This window comes from Notechis scutatus, chromosome 4 (assembly GCF_049901735.1).
Source record: "Notechis scutatus isolate UNSWTSFEM ecotype Mainland chromosome 4, rNotScu1.2, whole genome shotgun sequence".
Classification (NCBI taxonomy): domain Eukaryota; kingdom Metazoa; phylum Chordata; class Lepidosauria; order Squamata; family Elapidae; genus Notechis; species Notechis scutatus.
Window position 1 is genome coordinate 18,599,588 of NC_142012.1, and position 23,276 is coordinate 18,622,863.

The 23,276-nt window shown below is 37.9% G+C and overlaps 1 protein-coding gene across 4 annotated transcripts in view; it reads left to right on the top strand.

Annotated features, from left to right (window-relative positions):
- BMPR1B (bone morphogenetic protein receptor type 1B) overlaps positions 1–23,276 on the top strand; it is a 213,377-nt gene that overhangs the window by 111,054 nt on the left and 79,047 nt on the right. The gene's annotated exons all lie outside the window — the stretch shown is intronic.

The window sequence follows — 23,276 nt, forward strand, 5'->3', positions numbered from 1 at the left end:
TTTGGGAAAGGGAGTAATGGCCAGCTGAGGAGGAGAGATGCGGCTCTCCTCAACTTTGCTGGCAATCTCCCCCCTCTTCACCACTCCTACGGGATGGCTTAGCTCCAAACCCAGCCGGCTCAGGGCGCTCCAGCCGCGAGCACGGATCAAAACCGTGCATGATCACAGTTTCGGTCTGCCAGCGAAGAGCCTCAAACTGGAAGTCCTCGTAATTGAAATACATATTTCTGCATTTGGCATATGTGTGTCTTGGGGTAAAGGTAACCCTAAACTATGGAATAGTTATGGTGGCATGTTAGTGGAACTTCATTGCCCTTTGGGCTTCCTTTGTTCTCTTTCTCATCATATTGGTCTATGTTTGGAAATCAAAATCCCATGTGCAATTGGAAATCTGAAAAGCTGATTAAATGCAGAGAATGGCTGAATAAATAAATATATCACCAAAGACAAATGTTTGTTCAGCATTTTATATAGCCTTGGGAAAGGAGAAAATGTTTGTGGGACATGACATGAGTAGAGAGTGAAATGTCAGTTGAGTCTAAAGTACTAATGAGTTAATCAGTCATTATTTGATGAGTCGCATAGCTGCTAGAGGACAAGGAGAATAACTATGCCCTGTAATCATTCTGTTAATTCTCATTTGAAAGACAAATAAATCAAACTGAGAAAGTGTCAAAATGTATATGTGTTATTTACCAGAAAGGAGCACAGCTTGAAGGATATATATGTATGTGCTACTCCTATCATCTTCACTGTTTCAATTTATGGATGCTTACTCTGAGAGTAATCCTGGTGATTTCCCCAGGAAATGTATTAAGATATCGCACTTGTATATACATTTATGTATTCTCAAAAATTGTTAAGCTTGGTATATATTAAAAGATGTTATAATTACCAATAAAATTAGTTTGTAAAATAAGCTATTGCATTTTAAAAAAAACACTAGATGTTTGTATATTAATCAGTCTGTCTGAAACAGAAACCACTCTTACACAGAAGGATGGACAGACAGAAATACCTACTGCCTTATTTCTTTTTAGAACAAGGGTAATTTTTTTTACTGACAAAAAAAGCAACATGATGAAATATTGGAAGGAGTAGAGGTGGGAGAAGAGATAACTGGGAAGGAAGGAAGGAAGGACTTTGCACCTTCATTACCGCAGTTACCAATTACGTTCTTATCAGGAAAAGCCTCTTTTGGGATATTTAGGAAAATTGTCAAGTATCTGAATTTTGGTCACGTGACCATATGCATGCTGCAATGGTCATGTTTGTTTATTCATGTCAGAAGCATCACAATTAAAATAATTGTGCCTGCTATAGGACATAAAATTTAAAATTTAAAATACCAGATTAAAATTTATAAGTTAAACAGATCTTAAGCTGCCTGGGAAAGCCAAGGGAAATCAGCAAAACCATTAAATAGTGAAAGTTGGAATATTTTGGACATGTGATGCGAGACCGGAAAAATACAGCATACTTCGCTTAATCCTCCAGGGAAAGATTGAAGGCAAATGAGGTTCCAGGCAGAAGAAGAACATCATGGCTTCAAAATCTAAGAGACTGGTTTGGAAAAAACTCAGCAGCACTTTTTTATGTGGCTGTTGATAAAAATAGGATCTCCAACATGGATCGCCAATGTCCGATGACGGATGTGGCACAAGAAGAAGAAACAGATCTTCCCAGGAAACAGTTGTATGAAAAATAGTCATATTTCAGTGCTGTTGTTCCTTTAACTGAATGTTTGTAGGTTGTGGACTACCTGTAGAATGGGAAAGGGAACGGGGGGAAGGTGAAATTATTAAATGCAGAGGAAGTTAATTGCCTTGGATGAATGCTATTAATTACATTTAAATTACCTTTCATTACAAATTAGTTTCTATTCTCCTCTTGCCCAATATTCTGGAGCCTTAATTTCAATCATGCCACTCGAAGGCGAGATTTCCGGTTCAAATGCACAATGCAGATCATTTTCTCTGCTTTTCTTTAGCTGAGAAGCCTATAGAAAATGTCTTTTCTTTTTACCCAAACCACACAGAAGTTTCTCTTTTGTCCTCCTTGGAATTGCAAGCAAGAGAGGCAAAACTGACAATGGAAATATGTCACGCCACAAAAGATGCTTTCAAAACTCTGAAACCCTGAAGCTTTTATTTAAAGCCCCCTCTCCTGAAATAATGGCAGCAAATGCGTTTGTGCTCAGCGTGAAATGGTTGGCCTTGAACTATGTTTGCTGACCCCTCCCTGCTTTTTCTGTTAATTGGTACCTCAGATTCAGTACAAATTAGTGAGGTTGCAGAGGGCAGGTGATGCCGTTCTGTTTTGATAATCCTTGTCAGCAGCATCTGTATAATCTCTTTGTTTAATTAAAACAAATGTGGGCTCACAAACTTCGATAGGTTATTGCTGTTGGTTTAATTCACAGGTTAAAGCCCCATTATGGAATTGTCACAGCGAGTGGGGACACACTACCATTCTTTGTTTACCAAAATTGGTATGAAAATATTCAAATCCCTAATATGCATAACTTAGATTAGGAATGCAGCTTTCACTCTGGTCTTAAAATTCATCAAGGGAATCTTTATGAACGCTCTTGAAGCAATAAAAAAATAAAAGTGTGGAAGGTGGGAGAGAAATAATGGAAAATCATTGGGCAATCTTAACCTCTATGACATGGGTGTCAAACTTGCCATGTCACATTGTGGTCATGACTTTTCCCCATTCGCAGAGTTGGGATGGGCATGGCCTGTGTGTGACACATCCGTCCCGCGGGTTGCCAATTTGTCACCCTAGGAAAACCATCATAATATGCATTTCTGTCTTGAGTTTTTCAATTTCTTCTCTTGTTCTAGTTGCATCCAAAGTAGAGCATTTGTATAGTAGTTCTCAACTTACGACCACAATTGACCCAAAAATTTCTGTTCCTAAGTGAGACGTTTGTTAAGTGAGTTTTGCTCAATTTTATGACCTTTCTTGCCACATTTGTTAAGTGAATTGGCGTATTTGTTAAGTTAGTGACACAGTTATTAACTGAATCTGGCTTCCCCATTGACTTTGTTTGTCCAAAGGCCAAACAATGATCACATAACCCCGGGATACTGCAACTTATTCATATTTATGACAGACATATTTATATTTACCTCGGGGAACTGGGGTGGACGTGGGACATGGGGATGCTGCAACAGTCATAAGTGGTCATTTCAGTGAAGTAATTTTGAATGGCCACTAAATGAATGGTTGTAAGTCTTGGACTACTTGTAGTAAGAAAAGGTATCTGAGCCTTGGTAGTCAAATAGATGTGTGTTTCCTATCACTTTAGCAAATTAGAGAGAAATTTTAAGTGCTGGCATTCCCATTTAATAAAAATATAAAACCAAAAACAGCTTAATTTTGTATATTAATATTTTTTGTTTGGGTGCTGAAGATTCACTGATTTTCTCTTCCCATTGTGTGCAACTGGAATACAGCTACTGTTTTAGACATAATTTGAGCAGAAGAATTATATGTAGAATTCTCCATAACAATGGATTATCTCCATTTTTCTTCATGTGCCAGAACCAGTTGTACTATCTTTTGAATAATCGTTATTTTGCTTCCTCTTTGAATTGCAAATCAGAATTGATATCAGCCCATAACAAAAAGAAAAAACAGCAAACGGCAAAAACACAAGTATTTCAGGGGACGCAGTATCTAGCAGTGTTTCCAGCCACAAGAACTTACTCTATAAGCCCTTGAAAGCTTTTCAGCTGGCAAATCCTTTCTGGAGAATCAAAAGGACAAGTGACCTTTTAGTCACCTTCCTGTCTCAAATGCATTACTTGAGGATGCCCTCCAAATTGATACTGGCGAAAGATACAGGTCTCCAAGGAGTTGTGAGTGAATTTAAATTTCCTCATCTGACCTCTCTTTTTCTGTTGTAGATTTCTTCTCCAAAAATACAAATCTCGTATTTGAATGTACTACATGTATAGAATACAAAGGTAGAAAAGCTTGAAAATGATATTGTAATTTGCATGACTTAAATAAAAGCTGGCTGAGTAAAAGGAAGCTTAATATTTCAGACACAACATAGAAGTATGTGAGAATCTACTACTAAATTTACAACAAGTTTGTCATTTTCCTTGGAAATACAAACATGATGCAAAGTTTGCTGCACTGATGCTTTGAATTTTACAAGGTCTAACATGCAGTCAAAAACATAACATTACTTAGTTTAAGTTTTTGCTGGATGTGTTTGAATTTGGTGACAATTTTAAACGACAACATTCTGATTTGGTAATAAATGCCCACTAGCTCCATTGCCAAGGCATTTCTTTTTAAATTGGGCAATCAGCATTGAAATTTATATCATATTTGACTGAATTGTTCTTTTATTGATATGTTTGGAAGATCAGGGAAATTTAATCCTTCTCTTACATTTATATCTGACAAACTTCCTATATTTGATGCCCCTAAATATGTTGGGTTTCAGTTCCCAGCAAGTCTTCCCAGCATTACAGTGGACTAACTGGTCTATTTGTGATTTAGTCTTATTATTATTATAATAATTGTTTTAATTTTTAAATACTCTGTAGTGTGATTGTGATGTGGTGTTTGGGGCAGTGTGCTGGAGTAGCTTTCAAATTTCATTGTATTAGTGTAATGCAATGACAATAACGGTCTATTCTATTCTATTCTATTCTATTCTATTCTATTCTATTCTATTCTATTCTATTCTATTCTATTCTATTCTATTCTATTCTATTCTATTCTATTCATTTTTGACATCATCTGTTCTTCCTACTAATTACTATACCTGTTGGACCATTTTTCTTCTGAAAATTTATGGAGATCTTTTTTTCCCCCTTTTCCCTATACTCTTGACATTTGTTGGGAATTTATGGAGGTAAGCTAGATTCTAGGAACCATAGGGGAAAATAACTTTTTGGTGCTGTCCTCTCTTAAGAGTTCTGGACATCTTATTCTACTACCCCTTCAATGGGGGCACTGCCAACAGAAATCAGATTTACTGATTAGGAAAACAAAGATTTTTTAAAAAAATATCCAACTTGTGCACAAAAAGGCTCAATATCTTGGCAAACATAAACTGATGGGTATGAACAAAAGAAGGGTAAAAAAACCAGTCAGACTTGTAAGTTTCTGTTACTGTAACTCAGGGCTGTCAAACTCCCCACCTGCAGGCCAGATGCATCACATGCTGGCCATGCCCACACCTGGTTTAGCAAAGGTGAAAAAAGTCCCAGTACATCACATGACACTGCTGTGACCACGTGAGTTTGACACCCCTGCTGTAACTTTACAGTGAAAGTAGTATCATTTTAAAAATTCACTTCCTAGTGTAGTCTACTTTGAAGGAGTGACATCATTGCTTTATCAGCTGATTACTAGTAGACTTTCAAATGGAATAAAGGGTTTGGTTGACATCTATAAAGCCTTTTATAGCCTATGATCTGGATATTCGCCTCATTGGTAGGTTTGGTTGGTCCCAACCCTGTAGATCAGGGCTGTCAAACTTGTGGCCCGGATGTGTCATGAGCTGGCCGCGCCCATGCCCGGTTTAGCGAAGAGGGAAAAAAGTTGCAATACATCATGTGATGACACGAGTTTGACACCCCTGCTGAAGATTGTATAAAGCCATCCCTTCCCCCACAATCTTATAGCTAGAACTGTAGTAGGACTCTGAAATAGCATGGTGGTTGGCTGGAAATGTTTGTTTAGTTAACTTCCTATGTATTGTACTGTTACATTTCTGCTTTGTATTGTTACTTGTTATTCTTAGTTCATGTTTCAATCCTATTGGGTAAGCAGCCTAGAGTCATCTAGGCCAGGGGTTGCCAACCTTTTGGATCTCAGGGACCACCAAACTCATAATTTTAAATCCCAGGGACCACTAACTGGTTCTGTGGGCATGGCCTAATTTGTGGGTGTGCTTGGTGATCATGTGACTGGCTGGGCATGGTTTGTATATAAATATTATAAATATTTATATAAATATTGATTTTTTTAATAAAAAAGCAACTTTTACCCCAAATCAGGCAAAACAGGCAGGCAGATTGAGTTGCTCACAGAATCACAGATTCATTCAGAAATCTATCTGTCTGCCATCAGCTAGCTCAGTCTTTCAAATTTTCTTGCCGTGAGTCTGCAGTGAATTTGCTTGCAAGCAAACCTTCAGTCCTAAGGGAGGTTTGTTTGTGCTTAAAAGCAGAGCCAAAGATCTAAAGACTAGCTAGAAAGCAAGAAATCCAACCATTTCCTGCTTCCTAACTAATCTAGATCTTCCGGCACAGCAGAACACCAAAAGGAGAAATAGCAATTTAGTAGGCAAGTTTGCTGGGTAAGGAGTGAGTGGGCAGGAGGGTTTCCGCAGGCCATGTGCGCAGCGCAGCCTTGTATTTCTGTGCAGCCTGGATTAATTGCTTTGGGCGGGGTGCTCTGGGGGTGAGATTTCTCTGCGGCCCACCAAAATTTTCTCATGATCCACCAGTGGGCCACGGCCCACCAGTTGGCAACTGCTGATCCAGGCATAGAAATTGATAAATAATACAGCAGTCCCTATGGCTGCTTTTCCTTCCTAATCTGAAAAAAGTCTGTGACTAGAAAAAGTTTGAGATTTGATTGAAGTATGGGAAGCCAAGGAAATTACAGTCAGCTGGACAAGCGATGATGGTGTTTATTTATGTATTTATTGTTATCTCAGTTTTATTATTTTTACTAATAACTCAAAGCAGCTAACATATGTAATGCTCCTCCTTTCCTCACAATCCTGTAAAGTGGATTAGGTAGGTGAAGAGAGAGTGATTGGTCCAAAGTCACCCAGCTGGCTTTCATGGTTAAGGTATGACTTGAACTCAGAGTCTCCCATTTTCTAGCCTAGTGCCTTAAACATTAGACCAAGCTGGTCTATATCGGTTTATATACTGCATGATGTAATCAGGGTCTTCATGTATGCAGAGCTCTATAATCCACCCAAGAAAATATTACTGCATTTTTTCTTCCCCAAAAAAGTACAAGAGTAATTGTATTTCCAACAATGAATGCTGTTTTAAATGAATAATAAATTTCTGGTATCAAAGTGTCTAAGCAAAGATATCTCACTTGATTTGGCTTATTTCATTAACTGTGATAAAGAGGGAGGACAAATACATGTTCTGCATTCAAAAGGTCTGGCTGTCAAAATAGGCCTAGGATGGACTTTAGTCAGAAATCCTAGAAAGTCTTTTTAGGTGGATTAATGTTCTAATTTGATAAGTGACAATTACAAATATTCTTGTCCTCCCATGTATATAAGATATGACAATAAAATTATCTTCTAATCCTGAAGTATTGCATCTGCATTTACTTATGATCTCATTCTGAATTTTGAGATAGTTAACTGTTCATTGTCTATTTTTATTTCTCTGGAAATCAAAAATGAACATTTTTTCCCCAAGATTTAAAGAGGAGCAAGATGTTCACTCAGAAATGTCCTGGGAAATTGCTTGAACTTCTGGGACTTAGCAAGAAAATAGTGCTCAGTGTGATCTCTTGATATGAGATTAAAGTAAATAAAAATGATGTGGGAGGATGTAATTTGAGGAGCCAGTTCCAGGTGTGGTAGGTAGGAAAATCTGGAAATTTATACACAGCTGAGAATATAATCCCTAGAGAATTTTAAATGGAAGAGTATGTTTTGTTTATTAGCCATGTGTTCATAATTTGGAAATGGTTCTGCTAAAATGTACAAACTGTGAGACCAGTTTTATTTAAAAGAAAATGGAATTAGGTTACCTAAATCCAGACAGCTGGGTACATTTAATTTAGAAACCAATTTATTTGAAAATTCATTATGGCACGGATTTCTTGATTCTCTTGCTAATATATTTTATTGGTGTACAAGAGAGGGGTTTCCCCATTTTACTGTAAAGGATGAATATGAAGATATTCTGTGCTTACAGGTAGTGAATACAAATAGTACTTGACTTACGACCACAATGGAGTCCAAAATTGCTGTTGCTAAGCAAGCTAGCTATTAAGTGAGTTTTGCTTCATTTTACAACCTTTTTGGCCACAGTTGTTAAGTGAATTACAGCAGTTGCTAAGGGGCGGGCGCGGCGGGCGGGGCGGGCGGGCGGGCGATTTCTTGGCGCGCGGTGGGGGGTCTCTTTTGGCCGGCCCCGATTTTTTTTCCAGAGGGGAATATCATGCCTGAGCATTGGAATGACACCGTAGAATTCAGAATTGTAGTCTTTTATATCACGTCATTAAAATTAAACTTATTTATTGCAGTTTATTATCTGCAGTTGTATTTTATATTGGCTTTTGAATGAACTAAAGATTGTTATTTTTATTAAATATAGAACAGCTGTGCTTTTTGCAGTATTTCCAAAATGGACAATAGTATTTTCTATTTTTCAGATTTGAAAATCTGAAAAGTCAAATAGATTATTTTAGTTGTATTGGGGAACTTTTTTTAAATAAGCCTTGCTTTATAATCTTTATGATCTCTTATTGTTAATTGCCCTATGTACTGTAAGTTGCTGCGTAAATCAGGAGATTGTTGTGAAACATGTTTCTGGTTATTGATGGGTCGTCATGTGTCCCGTTGAATCTGAACTGATGGTTGTGCCTTGCAGTGATAGTATTTATCCTTGACCAATTGTGTAGCAGTGATAGTATTTATCCTTGACAACTAATTATTTATTTGTTTAGCTTCTGTTGTAGTTTTTAATAGTGAGTTTTGCCTTACAACAGGGGTGTCAAACTCAATTTAATGGAGGACCGAATCTAGGTTGTGTTTGACCTTGGGGGGAGGCAGGGGGCATGGCCAGGGTAGGTATGGCCAGCTCAAAATTATTTGTGTCAGGTGTGCCTGTAGTGGCCCAAGTACTTTGCCAGCAAAAACAGGCTCCTGAGCTCAGTTTTCTACTGCAACAGCCTCCTACATCCCTCTGCCAGTGAAAATGGAGCTCTCCCAAGCTCCATTTTCACAGGCAGATACACCACAGGCTGGTTCTTCGCTGTTTCCAGGGTGATCCTGCAGGCCGGATCTAAGCACCCCATGGGCTGGATCCGGCCCCTGGGCCTTGAGTTTGACACCCCTGCCTTACAATTTCTCTAGATCTCAATGTTCATTCAAGTTGACTCTTTTACATAATGAAATTTATTAGCCCCTGTATTTCAAATTCCAAACATTTGTGACCAAATTCTACTAATTTGGAAATTGTGAGTGACAATCCATATCTTACTATGAATATTAGCAAAATATTACAAGAAGATATTTTGAGATTGTTAGGGATAACATTGTTTACCCTAAATGGTTTGGGTAAAAATAATAAATATGGTATCATGGTTTGTTAGTTAAAGTGTGTGTAACTTTAACTGCAGGAATGTAATTAAGGGTGTGGTTGTAAAAGCACTATATAAGAAGCGAGGCAATTGCAGCTCGCTCTCTCTGGCTTACTGATCCCTAATTACTGGATGGATTGATGACTGCATTCTTGCTGGAACAGGGAGAGAAAAAGGAGTGTTGATTTTTCTCAACGGAGAGAAGATAAAGATTGGACTGATTTATTGTAAGTGTACTGACATTGGCTATTCAACACGGACTTTGCAAATAGAGTATCCCCGACAAGACTTGACTGAAAATGATATATGACTAATGGACCGTTACATTTGACTATGCTATAATTCTTAAATGGAATAAACTATATTTTTGATAGCACAAGCGTATCTGTATTTTTACTGCGTGTTAACTAGAAAACTTATCTCACACATTTACCTGTCTTCCTATCTGACTTCGCTGCACGTTCTGTTTAGTTTGTTTTCCTTAACGCCCGTTGGGGAATCCAGGCTTAACAGAGATTATGCTATATTGTTATAGGATCTGTCAGGGGAATGCTAATGCATTTGCTGGGAATACAATTTTAAGGCCCCCAGTTTATTATTATTATTTTAAATGCTCTATATTTCATTTGATTATCAAAACTTGAAAACTTTCAACTGTTTGAGTAAGATTTCTGGAAAGATTTCAGGTAAGCAAACTGAAATGATAGACTGTTCCTCCTTTAGGCATGGAAGTGGCTTGGTGACTTTTGGCCAGTTTCTCTATCAAGTCTAGACTGGGAAGTAAAACAATGACAGCAACAACAACAAACTGCCTATCAAATTGTACTGGATTAGTGTGATAGATCAGAGCCCATGACCATCAATCAACAAAGAAGCTTTTATTATACAAATTTAAGCTGATAATGATGGATAATGTATGTATCATATGTATGTACGTGCCATCAGGAGAGGATGCTCAGATCACACACACAGACACACAAAAACATTGCTGAACCCTATTAACTATTAAGTGACTTTTTCTTTGAATAAATATGGAATGTTGATGGTCTTGTATCAAGTCTGCACTACTATTGCTGTTAATATTCTCATCACTCCTTATCACCTATCCCCTCCCACTTGTGACTGTATGACTAACTTTGTTGCTTGTGTCCTTATGATTTATATTGACTATTTCCTAGTATGACTTGATTGCTTATTGTACCCTATGACTATCATTAAGTGTCGTACCTTATGACTCTCGACTCTTGACGAATGTACACTGCTCAAAAAAATAAAGGGAACACTTAAACAACACAATGTAACTCCAAGCCAAGCACACTTCTGTGAAATCAAACTGTCCACTTAGGTAGCAACACTGATTGACAGTCAGTTTCACATGCTGTTGTGCAAATGGAATAGACAACAGGTGGAAAGCATAGGCAGTTAGCAAGACATCCCCAATAAAGGAGTGGTTCTGCAGGCGGTGACCACAGACCACTTCTCATTTCCTATGCTTTCTGGCTGATGGTTTGGTCACTTTTGAATGCTGGCGGTACTTTCACTCTAGTGGTAGCATCAGATGGAGTCTACAACCCACACAAGTGGCTCAGGTGGTGCAGCTCATCCAGGATGGCACATCAATGCGAACTGTGACAAGAAGTTTTGCTGTGTCTGTCAATGTAGTGTCCAGAGCATGGAGGCGCTACCAGGAGACAGGCCAGTACATGAGGAGACGTGGAGGGCAACAACCCAGCATCAGGACTGCTACCTCCGCGTTTGTGCAAGGAGGGACAGGAGGAGCACTGCCAGAGCCCTCAATTGGATTCAGATCTGGAGAACAGGCGGGCCAGTCCAAAGCATCAATACCTTTGTCTTGCAGGAACTGCTGACACACTCCAGCCACATGAGGTCTAGCATTGTCGTGCATTAGGAGGAACCCAGGTCCAACTGCACCAGCATATGGTCTCACAAGGGGTCTGAGGATCTCATCTCGGTACCTAATGGCAGTCACCTCCAGCGGGCCACAAATGTGCATGTGGCTTCTCAAAAGGTCAGAAACAGACTCCATGAGGGTGGTATGAGGGCCCGATGTCCACAGGTGGGGGTTGTGCTTACAGCCCAACACCGTGCAGGATGGTGTTGGCATTTCCCAGAGAACACCAAGATTGGCAAATTCGCCACTGGCACCCTGTGCTCTTCACAGATGAAAGCAGGTTCATACTGAGCACGTGACAGATGTGACAGGGTCTGGAGATGCCGTGGAGAACGTTCTGCTGCCTGCAACATTCTCCAGCATGACCGGTTTGGCAGTGGGTCAGTAATGGTGTGGGGTGGCATTTCTTTAGGGGGCCGCACAGCCTTCCATGTGCTCGCCAGAGGTAGCCTGACTGCCATTAGGTACCGAGATGAGATCCTCAGACCCCTTGTGAGACCATATGCTGGTGCAGTTGGACCTGGGTTCCTCCTAATGCACGACAGTGCTAGACCTCATGTGGCTGGAGTGTGTCAGCAGTTCCTGCAAGACAAAGGTATTGATGCTTTGGACTGGCCCGCCTGTTCTCCAGATCTGAATCCAATTGAGCACATCTGGGACATCGTGTCTCGCTCCATCCATCAATGCCAAGTTGCACCACAGACTGTCCAGGAGTTGGGGGATGCTTTAGTCCAGGTATGGGAAGAGATCCCTCAGGAGACCATCCACCACCTCATCAGGAGCATGCCCAGGCATTGTAGGGAGGTCATACGGACACGTGGAGGCCACACACACTACTGAGCCTCATTTTGACTTGTTTTAAGGACATTACATCAAAGTTGGATTAGCCTGTAGTGTTTTTTTCCACTTTAATTTTGAGTGTAACTCCAAATCCAGACCTCCATGGGTTGCTAAATTTGATTTCCGTTGATAATTTATGTGTGAGCTTGTTGTCAGCACATTAAACTATGTAATGAACAAAGTATTCAATAAGAATATTTCCTTCATTCAGATCTAGGATGTCTTATTTTTGTGTTCCCTTTATTTTTTTTGAGCAGTGTATCTTTTCTTTTATGTATACTGAGAGTATTTACACCAAGACAAATTCCCTGTGTGTCCAATCACACTTGGCCAATAAAGTATTCTATTCTATTCTATTCTATTCTATTCTATTCTATTCTATTCTATTCTATTCTATTCTATTCTAGGTAGGACTGTGGAGAAAATGTTTCTGCATAAAATGTTATATTAATATTGTGAGCTTGGAACTTGCAATTCAGGTTTCATATCAGACATATGAAACCGCTTTCTCTTAATCCACTTATAGAAAAATATGGACAATAATACTTTTGTGCTATATAATGTGGCGGTGTTTGCTGCTTGGCAGTGTGTGCATGTCAGAATTGTTTTAAATCTTTCCATCTAAGAATGAAAGCAATGAATGTGAAGTACTTTTCAGCTCCAGTGCACTTTTGTTTATGTAGCCAAGGAAACTATATGTGTAAAGCTTATAAAATCTATGTGGACATTCTTTGCAGAGTTGACAGAAACATGGAGCTCTACTCCAACTCAGCTTGATGGCAGCAAGTTAGGGATGGCTGGTTTCCATAATTAGGATAGCAATAGTTAGTTAAACTAGATCAAAAGGTGACAAGGTCCACCCTTTTTCATGTGGTGTGTATGCGGTCCTGTGGATTACAGCTCTTGCACATCTTTTCTGTTGGAAATTCTTTGTTCAGAGAGATTTTTTGGGGGGAGTAATAAGCATATGTTAAAATGTTAATTAAACCAAATACCTTACAGAATAGGATACAAGTAGAACTTTAAGCACATTTTATGATTAGTTTGAGGTTGCTTTTCAGTCCATTTAATAGATTTGTCTTCATTTTCTTTATTAACGTGTTCAAATTGGTGAGTGCAGCTGACATTGTAGGCATTGTAGGCAACATGATGTCCTGACAAACAGTGAAGCCAAAGATTCGAAGGAGAGTCAAGGTTTGTAAAAATATCAATAGATATTTAAAAAGTAAAAGTAAAAAAGCCTACTTCTTTGAGTAGCCATCTTATACTAAGATTGGTGGAAAGCATGAGAAAAGTGGCAAATCCAGAATTCTTGAATTTAAATGTTCCGTTGTTACTGGTCACTCCTGTTTATTTAGGTTTTCTGAGCTGAACGGCAAAAGGTTTTCTTTAAAGGTTGAAATGATTCATATATCTCATGTAGGTTTTGGGAGACAATATGGGACGAGGAATCTTAAGGCTTACCCACTTTTCTTCAGGTCAGGTGTCCAAAATTTCTGTTGCTAAGTGAGACATTTATTAATTGAGTTTTGTCCCATTTTATGACCTTTCTTGCCACATTTGTTAAGTGAATCACTGCAGTTTGTTAAATTAGTAACTCACTTGTTAATCGAATCGGGCTTCCCCAGACTTTGCTTGTCAGAAGGATGCAAAAGGGGATAACTTAACCTTGGGACACAGCAAAGGTCATAAATATGAACTAGTTAGCAAGCATCTGAATTTTGATCATGGGGATGCTGAAAAGCTCATAACTGTAAAAAACGGTCATAAGTCATAGTTTTCAGTGCCGTTGTAACTTTGAACAGTCACTTAGCGAACTTTTGTAAGTTGAGGACCACCTGTATTGAGGCCCTTTGTGATACATTATCTCTAGATATTTTAGCAGTGGCAAATCTATTTAATTTTGCAAGTAAGGATGTCAACATTACTTTGTTGATTAACATTAACCTAATCATTAGTCAAATCTCAAACCATGATCTTCTAAATCTAAAATTCTCTTATTTCTTAACAACATCCATTCCTTAATCCAAACCAACCAGCAGACAGCAAAATTCAATTTAAAACCAGGCAGTTCCATTCCTATTCTTATCTTTGCAACTGGGATAATGTTATATTTAACTCTTGGGTTTTTTTCTTCTGCCATATAAATCTGGCTATGTTGCCGCTATTTAAGTGGTACATCAATTGTCAAAGCAGTTATTGTCTGAAATAAGATTACTGCAAACAACTCATTCATTTGCACTGCACAAATTCTTCTCAACAATGACAACTGTAATTTCCCCCATCTTAATAAATCCTTTAGGAATTTGTGCCATATGTGTTTTTGTAGAGTTCATTTTTCTTTTGCAAAACATATTCACAATGTTTATAATAAGAAGTTGATAATCATAATTTTCCATTTAGTGTTCTGTGTTCATAATTTTTAATTCCATGATTAAAGCAACAGTAAACTAAATAGAACGTTTTAATACACCATCAGATTTGATACAGCTGCAAATGTGTCCTTATACATGGATTTCAGTTCTTAATTTTTCAACTTTTCTGAAGACTTTACATTTCAGTAACTATGATAAAGATTCATTTGATTCAATGCCACTTTTTAAATATTTTGTATAATTGAGTGATGTAGCTTTTCCAGTTTTGTATAATTGTGCATCTCAAAACTCTTCTAATTTAAGAAGAAAAAAATCTTGTAGAACTATCTTTTTTTCTTTCCTAGTGTTTTTTCGTAAGTGTAGGTTTTATTATTTTCAGATTAACACATTTTCATAAAACAACTGGGTAGGAAGTGTATTTGGTTACTTGCATCTTAAGGCAAACCAAATGTTTGTGAGTTTCACAGTCGTAGCATGAATTCAGTAGCTTGCTGACACCATAAAATTCTCTGGTAAACATATTCTTTGGTTGCTTCCTTTTTAAAAAAAATAAGTTGAACACTATTTGTAAACTATCAGAAAAGGTTCTTTATTGAGTACCTTTGATACAAAAATGCCAAGTCATATGCAAGAACCTCAAGACCTCAGTATGATCTATCAAGTTTGTGATTGTTTCTAGCATTCAGTAACACAATATCTGCTTTATAATACGATTTAGCTTGGTTTATTATGTTGTAATTTCCACCCATTATGGTTTGTAGGCCTACTGTGAATACCAGTGAAGATCCTTTAAAAAAATTTCAGTGCTTTTAAATATATTTGAACACACTTTTTGAGGTAACCAATATTTTGATATAATTTATGTTTATGGTGCTTTAAAAATGTTCTGATCTAGACTATCCTATTGGCATTTATAATCTCTCTAAAAGATAGCTGATGATTTAGATTTTCATAATGCAAAGAGCAGTATGTTATTTAGAAAACTTACAATGGTCACACAAGAAGCAAATAAGTAAAAAAAACAAAAACCAACAACATACAATTGAAATGAAATTATGTATTTTAGAAGCCCCTCCTACCTTGAAACATGAATTTCAGAGATTGCTAGTAGTTGGGCCCCAATTTTTGAGAAAAAGCAGGTTTTCATGGCCTTCTGGAAAGCCAGCAAGATATTAAAAATAAAGATATATGAAGATGTTAGACCTAAATAAGTGAAAATTGTAAGCACTTTAATATGTCCATCAACCCTGTTTAATTTTAAGAGTACAATCTGATCAAAATTAAGCCTACTGAGAGGGACTCACTGAAAGGAGAATGACAACTTTGGAAAATTAAGCTATTGTACTTATAAAATTAAGGTTGCCCTTGTCTCAACCTTAAATTAGGAATGTGGAAAATAGACATCTTCCTAAATGAATAAGATCAATAACTGTTATATTGAATTTGAATTTCCTGTTAACATTTTAATGGAATCCTAGAAGAACACTTCACTTAAAACAAATACTGGACAAGATATTGTAGATTAAGTAAGAAAACAATATTGCAGCTTTGTTAGTTTATTTTAAAGCAATATCAATTAAGAATCCAACAACATCTGAAGGACAAGCAGCTTGTTACAAGATAAACTTGTAGGGCACAGTGAACTGAACTATGATCCTTGAAAGCAAGCAGTGACTAATGATCCTTGGATAAAGGATTTACGAGTCATACCTTGGAGGAGGTGGGAGTGTATCTTCTCAAGATTACATTTGATTACATTTGCCATCTTAAATAGAACTCCTTTGGAATAATCATTTTGAAAATACTGACATTCATTGCCCAGTAATGAAATCAATTGTGATTACATTGTAAATACTGCAAAATAAGGACATGATATCAATATTCCAGTATTTGAGGAGCTGCCACAAAGAAGAGGGGGTCAATGTATTTTCCAAAGCACCAGAGGGCAGGACAAGAAACAATGGATGGAAACTAATCAAGGAGAGAAGCAACCTGGAATTAAGGAGAAATTTCTTAACAGTGAGGACAATTAACCAGTGCAACATCTTGCCTTCAGAAATTGTAGGTGTTTCATCACTGGAGGTTTTTAAGAAAAGAGTGGACAGCTATCTATCTGAAAAGATATAGGGTTTCCTGCTTGAGCAGGGGGTTAGACTAGAATACCTCGAAGGTCCCTTCCAGCTCTAATTTTGATTGATCTGATTGAGTGATCCAAATTGTGAATAGGATGCAAATGGCATATTGAATAGATGTTTAATGGATTTTTTTTCTTCTTTCTGAATTTGTAAATTGTACTTTTTAAAGGCAAGTGAAATAAAAGTGGAGCTAAGGTACCATAGGAAATGTTTGCCTCAAAAGCTGTGTCTAAAAAGAAGAGCACAAAAGGTGAACCAGGAAAGAAAGCAGCAAGGGAGACCCATGCTTGCTGGTTTGTTGGGTGGGCTGGGGAACGTGTGAGCATTTGCTGGGGCTGCGTTGGGGAGGATTTGGGGTAGTGGGGTGGGGAGAGAAAGCAATTGGGCAAAGGTATGCTGGCTGGGGTGGGCTGGGGCCACTGGGGTTTTCCAGTTTTCAACCTTTCTGGGGTTACTTGCTTCCCTCAAGGCAGAGGAGTGCAGGAAGGCTTAAAGGAGATAAATGGGAGGGCGGAAGATAGGCAGGTAGGAAGTAATTGAAGCGCCCATGCAGTTGTAAGTCCATGCAGTTGCCAAGTGCCAAAAATTTGACCATGTGACCTTCGAGGTGCTGCAATGGCCATAGGAAGGATCAAAAATGTATTTTTCAGTGCCATCTCTGAACAAATGGTCATAAATTGAGGAGTACCTAGTACTAAATCTTTTTCTCCCTCCCCTAATATTTTTTCACTTTGTCCATATATATATATATATATATATATATATCTACTCAGAATAATTTTTAAACACAAAATTTACACCATGTGCTCCCAAGCTGAGGAAGATTGCCATCCAAACAAGAAAGTGTTAGGAAGGATTGAAGGAGATTATTGTAAGACTGTTTCTCACAAAAGCCCTTTAGACATTTTTTAAACTCCGGTGATCCAAGAGGCTGCACTCTCTGAGGAAGAATGGGAAAACAGAAGCCAAGAGCAGAGGAAAGAGTTTTATTTTGAATTGGAAACAACAACATTTAAAAAAAAAAATAGAATTACTGTAAGGCAAAGATCAGTGGGATTGCGCCTAGCGAAGACAATGAATTTTAAAACATCCAATTCACTCAGGTTGGAGTATATATGTGTGCATGATTTTATTTGGGGTGTGTGTGTGAAAAAGTGCAGATACCCAGCCCACACTTTTCTTCGGCTATAAAAACAAAAATAAAACGAAATTGGACCCTCCCAGTAGAATTCCATAAGCTTCTTATGGTTCAGCTGACTTGTTTACCCTGCCAAGGAGGCAAGGTATTTTATTGGTTCATGTCGGAAACATCTATATATTTTTTTTGGATAAAGAGTAGAATCATATGTAATATTAAAGGTAAAGGTTCACCTCGCACATACATGCTAGTCATTTCCGGCTCTAGGGGGGTGGTGCTTATCTCCCTTACAAAGCCGAAGAGCCTGTCTCCCTGGTCATGTGGCCAACATGACTGAACACCGATGGTGCAATGAACGCTGTTACCTTTCCACCAAAGTGGTCTACTTGCATTTTTCTACTTGAATTTTTACATGCTTTCGAACTGCTAGGTTGGCAGAAGCTGGGACAAGTAATGGGAGCTCACTCCGTTATGCGGTGCTAGGGATTCGAACCACCAAACTGCTGACCTTTCTGATTGACAAGCTCAGCGTCTTAGCAACTGAGCCACTGTGTCCCTGTTTATGTGACATTCGGATAATTTTAATAGAGTCATCTTCTTCAGTAGCATTGCTATCATTTTGCAAATTATTTCAATCCCTTAAACATGAAACTCATAACCATAAGAGATGTGTGGGGTATTTGTGTGAAAAAGTCCAGATACCAACCCACACTTTTCTTTGGCTGCGCCTATTTGCTGAGCATGCAAATGTTTACAAAGAACTAATCCTTGGACTGAAAAGTATTCATCTTCCTAGTTATATAGTTTGAGATCCTTAAACTTCCTTGCTCCTTCTTCCCTGCTTCATCCTTCCTCTCTCTCTAAACCCCTGTCTCAGAATATTAATGCAGAAGATAATTGGGTTCAGTTTTGGATTCTCTAGATGGCTTATTGCGAGTGCTAATCCTCACAGGGGCATCTGAGAAAGTGCAGGGTCAGCCGTGGCCTTTGATCTGGATTATGGAATTTGAAAAAAAGAAAAAGAAAAAAAGACTTGCAGTCATGCAAACCATCGTCATTCGATTCCTACAATGGGTGCTGATGAATTGGCATTTCTCCCCCCCCCCCCACGGCTTTGTGTGGGTTTGCCATTTTTAAAACTCTCAGTATTGGCAATTGTTGCCCTCACAACATCTCGAGGATATCATATTGCAGAAGCCTGTCTTATTGTTTAAAAAAAATCTACTGTTGATACTCAATGGAATGGATAGGACTTTCTGGGTTGTCTGATATCTAAAGCATTCTAGTGGTGGAATACTTAGTGGTGTTAATTCTTTTTTCCCCTAATCAAAAGATGTAATTCTCTCTTTTTTTTCCTTAAGAGAAACCCACTGATGCTTTTTACTGAAAGTCCGTGAGAACGGTACTAAAGCGTCTTTTGCCATTCTGTTCTTTGACTTTTTCTTAGCTAACTTGTCTTAAGACATTTGTTGTCTGCAGCAACGGGTGAGAATTTGTTGAATAAAATTTTGTTTGGGGGGGGTGGGGGGAAACAGACAATTGGACCTAAGTCTAGTGTGACACAACTTTAAACTTTATTAAGCTGTCTTGGATTCTTCTTTCCTCTCCGAAGTTAAATGAAAGAAAGATTTTTTTGGAGGGAGGGGCTGAGTTGACAATTGGACCTAAGTCTACCGTGACACAGCTTTAAACTTTATTAAGTCTGCCTTGGACTCTTCTTTCCTCTCCGAAGTTAAATGGAAGGCGGCTTTGGCAGTCGCCCTGCTGTGAGCTTGATTGATGTAGAAAACATCTGAGGGACTTTTGTTTCCCTGCTTGTTCTTCATGAGTGCATAATGTGTGAATACTCAAATAAGGTCAGCCCTTATCCCATGTAATCTAGGCCTGAAAGCAGATCAAGAGTGACAGTCATACCCCATAAGTGAGAACACAAATCATCCTTTGCAGACTTTAGAAAAGTTGTGAGGTGTTTTTTTTTTCCCTTCTCTCTTCCCCCTTCTCCTTCCATCTTGGAGATGGGTGGGAGGGAAATGACCCAACTTCTTTCTGAAAAGAAAGAGAATACATGCTTGGAATGTAATACTGCTCATTCAAGTCAGATCTGGGGGGACAGGAGGGGAATTTTTCTTTTTTCTTTTGGTAACAAAGTATTAGTCTTTTCATTGGAAGGTTCAAAAAATGTTACGGTTTTGGGTTGTTCCTGTCTAGCGACATGGAATACTGCAAATGGGGATCGGAGTAGGGAAATTCTTTCTCCATTTGAAGTTGGGGAAAGGAAAGTTTATTGAATTTTCTTTCAGAATGATTGGGAAAAAAAAAACCCACCTTGGGTGGGTTTTTATTGTTGTTTTGGTTAACCAACCAACATATTGCTAAGTTTTTGAATATTGACGTTTTGTGATCCTATGTAATGCATCTTGGGGGAAAAAGTCATTTCCATTGGACCTGGCTTGATTTTAAATCAACACAAGGCATGGATAAGGACAGCAAAACTATCCTGATATCCCTGACGCAAGTTGACATATAAAACAGTCAGCTCTTTTTATATCTTCTTTTAGGACCTGGTGATTTGGTCATTGATTGAGACAGTGATTTAAATTCGAATTGGGTAAATATTTCTATTTGGAGAAGGCAAAGTTTGAATGCAAATTGGAGCCAGGATCATCATTATCATCATCATTATTATTGTTCATTGTCAAGTCGTCCAAATTTTTAGACTGTATTGGCATTTTTGTTGGCCTATCACCAAGGACCTGAGATAGGTAGATGTGTTAAAGGTATTGTTGCAGGATGTAAACTGTTATGAGTAAAGCTGCCTTTTGAAATTGACGAGTGGTGATTTTGTTGATGTTCATGGTGTTAATGTTTCAGGATTACATCCAAAGTGCCTAATACTATTGGTACCACCTTTGCTTTCTTTTGCCACAGTTGCTCTATTTTTGCACGTCTTTGTATTTTATTTAATAATAATAACAAGAACAATAATAATAACAACAACAATAATAATAATTTCTTTTATTCATTAATCATGAAACAGTCAACTGAACATTTAAAAATATCACAAATATCATCTTCATCATCATCATCATCATTATTAATCATCATCGCACAGTCAGATGTTCAAACTAGATTTGGGATTTTTGTGTATCTAACGAGTCCTTACCAAGGACCAGGAATAGGCAAATCTGGATGTTTGACAGTGTTACAGATATCATCACAGGATAGAAGCTGTTCCAAGTAAAGCCACCTTCTGCAATTGACTGATGGCAAATTTGTCAATGCCAGTGGTATTCAAATGGTGCCCCCATTGTTTTGAGACTTACATTATTATTGGTACTACCTTTGCTTGCCTTTGCCACAGTCATTCTATTTTAGATCTTTGTATTTTCTCATCTTCTCCAGTTCTTTCTCTTCCCTTCTGCTGTCTCAAGGCACTACCACATCCACTATCCGGACTTTTTTGTCTTTCTTATCAACAGTTGTTAAGTCTGGGGTGTTATGTGGCAGGTGCCCGTCTATTATTATTATTATTATTATTATTATTATTATTATTATTATTATTATTATTATTATTATTATTATTATTATTATGTTAATAATGATAAAGTTTATCATTATTATTATAAATATTTTATTCATTAAACATGAAAATTACTATCCTCATCATCATCCATTGTAGAGTCACTATCCAATATTAGTAGATATAGGCAGGTAGTGCATTTGGCATTTTTGTTATCAAATTTATGTGCTGCCCATCTCGTGGCTTAAGGCTCATATTACATTATGCCATGGTTTGTTGAAATATACTTTAAAGAAAATGTCACAATTGTTTGTATTGGCACCACATCTTAAATCAAATAAAAGAAACCATATTAAGACCATATTAGATGAAATGTCAGGGAAATACATTTTTTTAATATGTACAGAATCTCATTTCACTTGGTTTTTCTTTTTTCAATATGCTTTGCATATTCAAAGTCAGGAAAAGTAACACTGTGGATGTTTGAACAACCACTATCTAACCAGGCTAGTGGATATATACAGGTAGTCCTCACTTACGACCACAATTGAGATCAAAAGTTACATTGCTAAATGGGAAATTTGCTAAGTGCGTTTTGCCCCATTTTATGATTTTTCTTGCCACATTTGTTAAGTGAATCGCTGCAGTTCGTTAAATTAGTAACATAGTTGTTAAGTGAATCTGGTTTCCCCATTGAGTTTGCTTATCAGAAGGTCACAAAAGTGGATCACATGATCCCAGGACACTAAATAAATGTGAAGCAGTTGTCAAGCATCCCCATGGGGATGCTTCAATGGTGATAAGTGTGAAAAATAGTCATAAGTCACTGTTTTCAGTGCTGTTTGAATAGTCACGAAGTGAACTCTTGTAAGACAAGGGCTACCTGTACTGGAATATTTTTTATGTGCTAATCATTTTCTTTCCTATTTTACTTTTTCTTCAGGAACAAAAAATAGCATATTTACTATCCCCTCCCCTTATATTTCCAATAACTAAGCCTGTTTGGGGGTTGGGCTGGGCTGACAGTGATTGGCCTGGTGTCAGGCCAATCCAATGAGTTCTGTAACTCAAAGTGGATTAGAAAATGGGTGTCCCCACTTTAATTTAACATCTTAACTCTGCATCACTGTCTCCTCTAACCAATAAAACTGGTTTTTTTCCTGTGAAACAAACTAACATTAAAAAACAAACAAACCCAAAACCAATTATTAACATGTACAGAATTTCTTATTATTTCCATATCAGCTAAAGAACAGTAATATTCAGCTCTTGGTTTATGCCCGTGATGGCGAACCTATGGCATGCATGCCGGAAGTGGCACACAGAGCCATTTCTGCCAGCACGTGAGCTGTCGCCTGGAACTGATCCACAGCGTATGCGCGCACACCCCCTGCCAGCCAGCTAATTGTCAGGTATCTGCCGTGCATGTGTGGGGGGAGACGTGTGTGCATATTCAGGGGGTGTAGTGCATGCGCAGAGGCGCACGGCACAAGGGCATTGCAAGTGCAAACGCAGGGCATGGGGGGGTCACGCACGCATTGCATTATGGGTGTAGGCATGCACATGCGTGCAGTTTTGGCACGCAATGACGAAAAGGTTAGCCATCACTGGTTTATGCCATTTTTAATGCTGTCAGATCTTTCCAATACAAGAAAATACACTATAGGGTCATTAGAAATAGGAACGTACAGTTACACCACTAATAAGATTAAAAAGCATGGAAACAATGTTGATTTTTCATTTATATATAATTTTAAAGAGTTTTATTGATGAAACCTCCCTGCAGAATTTAATATTTGCCCTAGCAATATGTAATTAAATAATATAATATAGAATATATCAAATGAAAAAAAAATAAAAACTAAGAAGTCTTCTTATACATCTGGCATAATTAGAGTAGTTCCACATGCTATTTATTTTGAAATGTGGTGCTGTTATTGTAGAGGGCCCTAGGTGTTTATTTAGATGAAGTCTGACTTCCTAATTGTCTCAGGACTATGAAATCAAAAAATAAAATGAAATAAAATTGGAT